Below are 7957 nucleotides of genomic sequence, written 5' to 3' on the forward strand. Positions count from 1 at the left end.
AATTGATAAAGGTATTTAGACAAGACATTTAAGATAAGAATACACACCACATGTGTCATTTGTAAACGATTTTGTATTCAAAATTTTATAAAAAAAAACAAGTTGAACATTTGTAGATGGAAACTGAAACTGAAACAATATAGTATTCCTACAACCTATAGTACTGTTACTTTTGTAAAACATAAGAGGAAGAATATTTACATTTCTTATTTACATGTTTGTTTTTATAAATCTTTTTGTGAGAAAGTACACCATCTTCTAACAAATATTAATTTCAAAAACAAGATATAAGTATTTGGATACAAAATATCAGATCATGGGCAGTAAGGTTTTACCTTCTTTCTTTTACAGTTTTAGTCTTTTGTATTTACAAGTTATAATATGTTTTAGAGCAAAAATTGAAATTCTTAGATATGTATGATTTGTGTTTAAAAGAACTAAGAAGGGCTATGAAAGGAAAAAAACGTTCTCGCAAAAAATCTTTTACATAAATTTGAAAGATTTATATAAAAGAATTTTTAAAAAAATGATCAAAGTTTGTGTAATGTCTCTTTATTATATTCGAAATTATACCCAGAAAGCATGTCACATGGATACGTCTCTGGAGCTTGACCAGTGCAGTATAACTGTAACATGCAATATGAATAATATAAAATATATATTTGTTGTTAAAAAATATCTAAATAGCATTATCTTATTAACTTATGACTCATTTTTCTATTGAATTATACCAAATCGCAGTATTCCGAAATTATTTTAATGCATAAGATTTTACTTACGAAAAAAAAAATCATTAATCGAAGTTGAAAATACACAAAGATTGAGTGAAAATATATATGCTTCACTACTATTATTATTAATGAATAATATTTTCTTCAATTCTTCGTTCATAAATATAGAAATAATATAAAATCTACTGTTTGAACTCCCGTTGACAAAGTTGGCCTTTGTTGTATTTGACTATTCTCTCTGTGTCCTCGTTGTTTTGTTTACATATAGTTTCTCACGTTTTCAAGTACGCCCACATCCTATGCTTTCAAAATTTTGAATTTAAGCATTCCTGATTAAAGTAAATCCAGAAACATCTGTGGGACTAACCAACAAACTTAAAAAGTGCTTTTTTCATTTCTTTCATTGGAAAAAAATCGTAATAATTGTCAGATTTGCCTTGAATGTTACATGCTAGGACAACAATGAAACCGATACACATTATCTGATGAAACTCATCAAATAGATTAAATGACTGTCATCTTTACAAACTTCATTTATTGGCATATCAGTAAGTGGGAATGTAGGAAAGGGGATTTATTTCAATAAGAATGCATCCTTCTGCCACAAATAAGCAAAGAACATCTAGAAGGCAATATTCTACAAAGTGGATAAAGGGGATAAGTCTGTTTATCCCAACCACAGTGTTTGTTTGTACAAACACTGTCTATCTGCATAATGTGTTGGTCGTTACTGGTCGTAATTGTTCGTTATTGTTCGTTCTTGTTCGTTATTGGTCATCGTTGTTTCTATGTCTATTTTTTTAGAACGAGTTGATTGTTGGTAGTTTGATTGGTCCAGCAAACTCTCCAATATTTTAAGGAGGTGCTTTAGGGGTCCTTAGATGTATTTCTTTTTTTTTAATTTATTTTAAGCCATTGACCTCTATTCTTTATAAATTTTGACTCTCTTTTCTGTTAACTAAATCCAGACCTACATTTTTGGAAATTCCTTTTATCCTTTTTATGTCTTATTAGACAAATACGTAGATGTGTATACAATTTATCTAGCTCTATTTAATTTTAAAAAAGTCAATCCATATATAAAACAGAATCTACAACAATTTGTCATCAATCGTAGTAATAAACAATCTTTATTGTCTTTCCAGAAAAATCAGGAAAGTCTGCAATCCAGAAAAATCAGGAAAGCTTGAAACGAAATAGAATAATATTTTTATATACTGAGACATTATCTGTCCAATTCATATGAAATATTTATATTTTTATTTTCCCATAAATCTTATTTAGGTAATTGGTCGTTGAATATATATTTCAAAGTTTAGAAATCCCATGGTGAATGTGTCAGTTATATACTTTAATGTCAAATTCTCCTCACTTTCTCATATATATTTATATTACTCAAACAATATATCAGTTAGTTATATAACCGACCACACTAACAGAGCTACCCTTTTGCTTTGAAGATATCGTTTTAAAAAATGTTGTTTATTCTATACTCACGGAGTCCATTTTGGCTTAATATCGTTGCTGGACCAACTGTGTCGTATATATCTATAGTGATGAACATAATTATTTTTTGTGTTTTACTTGATCGAAAAATTAAAACGCCTACAACAGTTTTGATGCAGGGACTGGCTTTAGCCGACAGCCTTACCGCGTTATGTACCTATGGTTTCGAGCCATTATTTGTACCTTTTTATGATAAGATTGGATATTATGTTAACTTCAATGATACAAGTGAAGCGACGGAAAACCTTTTCCTGGAACTAACAGAGTTCGTTTGCCTGAAGTTTCCACTGTGCTGGCTTCACTTTGTAGTAACTAACTTGACAGACACATTCCACCTTGCGTCCATATTGATAACAACATCTCTTGGAGTACAGAAACTTATGGCTGTGATGTGTCCAATATGGAGCAGGACCAAAGTTACCAATAGAAAGGCGGGAATAGTTTGCGGCGTCTGTGTTGTAGGCTCAATGGTAATGAGTATCCCCAGATTGTTTGTTGTTGGTTTTAAATCCGGCAAAGAGGATATCTGTTTGGTGTCAGTTGCGCACGCTAACATGCAGAAATACATCCTGACATTTTATCCAATTCTTTTTACCGTTGTTTTATCCACTGCAGTAGTAACTATGTTGGTTTCTACATTTTATATCATAGTTATACTGTGTCGCCGAAAACATGTTCGAGGTCATGCATCAGTTTCAAGGTCTGAAAAGAAATCTTGCATACTCATTTTGAGTGTGATGGTCGTATTTTTACTCACGGAAGTACCAAGATTATACATCAATACAACCCTTTTCTTCACTTACAGTGCTAACCTGGAAAATAACGCAAACATGGCCGTCAAAAAGATTGCGACAGAATCACACAAAACTATAATGTCAAACTTTAACAGGGATCATGATATACCACAGTATTCTAGCTCAACATTGAATGAGAGCTGTATAAGAGCTATCTTAACGCCGTTGTCTGATCGGGGATTTTACGATCGTCCCATTCAACGTGTTTCGAGGTACGCTAACGTCATGTTTAAGGACAAATATCAGTTAAATTTACTAAACACCATGCGTTATCTCTTTTTTCGTTTGTTTCACGAAATTCGAAAAAGTACAGCGATGATGTTATGCAGTTGGTATGATAAAAAAAGAAAAATTGACAAAGACTTGTTCGAACATTTAGTAGATTATGTATTTGATGAAGGGGTGTTGTTCAGTGATAATGGACCTTTCCTTTTACTCGGATCTACACCGTACAGTGAACCCATGAACTACATACTCAACATTATCTGGGTAAATTGGGGCATAAGTTTAAACAATTTAAAACTTTTTATTGAGATTTTAAAACTTGCAATGATTGTGGGATGTTCATCCAACTTCCTCATATACATAATCATGAGCAAGAAGTTACGTCAGGCTGTATCTAGGAAACTGAAAAGCTGTCGAGACACACATGAGAGACGAGTAGAAGAGATCGAAATGAACTGAAATTGTACTTTCCATTTTATTGCCATTGTTTGGTAGATGGGTTATCCATTGTAAGCATTCTCCTGGACTGCGAGTGAACACTTTGATAGTTTAGAACAGACCAACATTTTTACTATTTTATAATGGTTCGCGTTTACAGATGTTACAAATATTTCGTCCAATACAAACAAAAATCGGTTGAACTGACATTGGATCTTCTGGATGTCTTCACTTAACAGTGTTACAATAATAATGCACAGGTAAAATAGCAAGGCCTGTTTCACGTACGTAACACGTATTTTTGGTACCAAAGATAAAAATTATTGGAATAAGCATTCTGAGTAACTTTCTAAAACTGAGAGCAGAATAAAAAAGGAAAAAACCAATTTTCCTCTTTTTTCACTCTTAATTCTGACAAGTGCAATTAGAGGCCAAATTCGGACCAGAACGTAATAAATTTATTCTATAACCCATGTATTAGAGAAAAAATCATGAAAAACAAAGACAATTCTGTTATATTAGTATTTATTTGATACATTTCAAAATAAATTTATACTGAAATCTACACTTAGCTGTCCATTTTCAGTCAACTCTCTGTAAAGGATTCAACATAGAATAAATTTATTCTAAATGCATGGTGCTTTCGGTATATGATCATTTCTAAAATAAATTTATTTTATAGAGCCATAATATCTATTATTAGTTCGAGAAAATCATAGAATACATTTATTATACATTCAATGTCATTTATGATTATAACAATATTTAAAATAAATTTATTTTGAAAGTCCAATAATCTGTATGGTGAGGCTGAGACACACAATACATTTATTCTACATTCAATACGATTTCGGATTATAATAAAATATAAAATAAATTTATTTTGAAGTAAAGTTATCTGTATGGTGAGGCTGTGACACAGAATAAATTAATTCTATTTGAATGCGATTTCGGATTATAATAAAATATAAAATAAATTTATTTTGACGTAAAGTTATCTGTATGGTGAGGCTATGACACAGAATAAATTTATTCTATTTGAATGCGATTTCGGATTATAATAAAATATCAAATAAATTTATTTTGAAGTAAAGTAATCTGTATGGTGAGGCTGTGACACAGAATAAATTAATTCTAGTTTCAATGCGATTTCGGATTATAATAAAATATAAAATAAATTTATTTTGAGTTAAGTTATCTGTATGGTGAGGCTGAGACACAGAATAAATTTATTCTACATTCAATATGAATTTTGTTCTATATAAAAATAATCTTAAAAGTATTACATGATACAAAATTAAAATAATTTAAAAGAAATTCCAACGGTCTTATTTATTACAGACAAACTGAGAGACAACTTGAAGCTTCGTTATAATGCATCTGGTACTAATCGTTTAGTAATCTGATCTTTTAGTGACATGCAGATCTGTAGCTGGAATTATTCATCTTCAAACTCTTCTGACCTTTTCAAACAATCATCTTTGTAAATGTAATATTCCCAAATACATGTTTCCATTATTCCGTTCAACCAAAGCTATCTGAAAGATCAAATAAAAAAATGCAGTTCATACAAAAAAAAAGAAAAATGTGTCTATGGGCTACAAATGATCCTACTCGTAAATGTGCACGTGTCAACTTCCACATTCAGATACATGTACAGGATTCAAGTAGTGAAGACAGTTTTGTGATTTTAACATTCGGTTGAGGCAAACTTAAGTTAGAGAACAGAAACATCCAGCATTGTTTATGGTTATAAATGGGCATAACCCAAGATGGTTAAAGTCTTGCAACATCTTACATTAACCTTGTCAAAAATGAATTGTAACTTGTAAAGTAAGCAAATGTTTCAGAGAGATGTACAAGGACTGAAGGAGCAGCCGGATCTGATCGCCGTATAAATAAGATGTGCAAATGATTGTACAACTGAACATCACATATCAGGCCCTCGCTCTAAAATTCATAATATATTCCTTTTCATAGAGTAACCGATACATTGCACGCATTCTTAAAATAATGAATTTTAAATCACTAATAACAATTCCGACCGAACTACATAATACATAGTCAAAATAGTCAAAATACATGTATGAATTATATTTAAATTAACACTTTCAAAATCTTTAGCAATGAGATAAGAAAGAACACTTTTTATAAAACAACAATTATGAATCTTAATTTCAGCATTCTAAGATACTTTTTTTTTTTTTTTTTACCTCTAAAGATTTTCCTCAAAATGTATCCTTCACTAATGTTCTCGGTGGTTGTAGTAATTTCTGCCATTTTGTCTGCCTTCTAAACTTTTGTGTTTCTTTAAAAAAAATCCTTTTGATAGAAGTGTCTGGTGACCTATAAAGAACAGCGTATTATATTTTGACTGAAATGGTCATGTTATCCATGAAGATGCAGACTTTTTGTCAATTATTCTGTGTGCCAAACAGATTGCATAAGAGTGTGAGTACAGTTCTTTAGGTACTTATGAAAATGTTCAAAACTATATTTTTTTACATACAATAATCTCTTGCTCGTTTATTCGTTTTTCGCAATGGTGTGTTATTTTTTCATAGACTTATGAGTATAAATATGATCCTTTGGATTCAGTGGCGGATCCAGTTAGGGTTCTGTGCTTTGAACACCCTTTTTTTTACGATCATTGGTTTTAAATTGGAACAAATGTTTAGAACCCTCTTTTAAAAATGACTGGTCCCGCCCCTGGGTATCTTTCACTTTTTGCTAAAATAATAGGTACATTTTCCATCCTTCTATGAAACAATTTCATAGCTAGTGTGTCCTAACAGCTGTTCTAAGACTAAGCGTAAAGAAAGTTAACTTTTTAATTTTTTAAATGTTTAAAAATTACTTCAACTTTCACCAGTAGGAAATAATAATGAGATTACCAATTAGAAACATTATTAATATCTTAATAATTAAACTTAAGATAATAAAAAATATTTATCTAATAATTTTACGTTCAAACTTATGTTCGCATGTTTTCAGATACCATCTCCAATATAAAAAAAATCACATTATGAAAAAATTAACTTGTTATGTGTTCCTCTTCTACTAGCTTCAAAATGTATCCAAAATCAAGAATGTGGAACATACTCTATCTGACATAATCATTTAGTAACTGATGCAATTAGTGTCTCGAGCTCTTTTATGCCCGTCTTGAACATAAAAAACTAAATATAAAATAAACAACTCTGCTAATGCTCAGGTTGGTTGCCATATTATAAAACATAGTTAATAATATAGAAACCAATGGGGATAACAAAGAACTTCTTTAGTCATACAAAACACTGTCAAAAACCCAAACATACTATCCACACTGATCTGTGTCCACACTTGTAGTATATAAATTTATCTTTGTGATATAACAAATTGTCAGAGTAGTAAAGTCAAATTTAGTGATAGCATTAAGCTTTGCTTCATGATACACCTCTTTCTTTAATGATATGATTATCGTTATCATAATCAGTTTTGGAGTTCCATAAATGTTTTATTCCAAATTGTACTTGTTTATTATGGAGTGATCGATATTATTCTTATGCAGTGCTATCGTAAAAAAAATATGCCAATTGATTCGCAGATGCGGATCGATCGAGGATTTGAAAAGGGACATAAGCAGAGACTTATTAAACGTCTAGTATGCATTAAGCATGTATGTCGGGTATCCACGAGGGGACCCCAGTATCCGTGACCCCCACCCCTCACCCCACCTCTAGTAAACTGAGCAAAACTAACCTCCAATTTCTTGAACTGTGATGAATGTTTCATAATCGAAACTGGAAAACTATCCCGTCTATGTTTAACTTGTCTTTCCTCCTTTTGATGTCCACTGTCTGTCATCTTCGTTGCACGTACATAGAGAGAAATACCAAGTGATCATATTATACAAAATTACAGATCAGTGTCATATAAACTGGTCCGCCGTTCCATCTATACAATGTAATTTCGCACCGTCAGTGTAGCGATAAGTGAACACAACAGGGGTCCAGTTTAAGTGTCCTGCGTCTTGTCATTAATTATCTTGTGTTTCCATTTGAAGACTTCTCGGCATGTGGTAACACTATGGGCCTACAATCAACGTACGCGTGCATTACATAAAATTGATAAGGCTTTTAAGCCGCGTTTGTTGTAATTAGTAATAATTATTTTACAACTTCTGATAGATATGCGGCACTTGTTTGCTAACATACATTAAACAAATCGAAGGTTGTAAATTATTTGAATCTGTGTCATTTCATAGAGGTTTTTAATGTATGG

The 7957-nt window shown here is 31.4% G+C and overlaps 1 long non-coding RNA gene across 1 annotated transcript; it reads right to left on the bottom strand.

Moving 5' to 3' along the window:
- Positions 1–4436: 4436 nt before the first annotated feature.
- On the bottom strand, positions 4437–7629 carry LOC143043449 (uncharacterized). The gene is made up of 3 exons (XR_012968398.1): positions 7436–7629; positions 5908–6040; positions 4437–5232 (listed from the first exon to the last, which is right to left on the bottom strand). It is a non-coding gene; the product is annotated as an uncharacterized LOC143043449 (long non-coding RNA).
- Between the last annotated feature and the right edge of the window lie 328 nt (positions 7630–7957).

The sequence above is a fragment of the Mytilus galloprovincialis genome, chromosome 8 (genome assembly GCF_965363235.1).
Source record: "Mytilus galloprovincialis chromosome 8, xbMytGall1.hap1.1, whole genome shotgun sequence".
NCBI classification, from domain to species: Eukaryota; Metazoa; Mollusca; class Bivalvia; order Mytilida; family Mytilidae; genus Mytilus; species Mytilus galloprovincialis.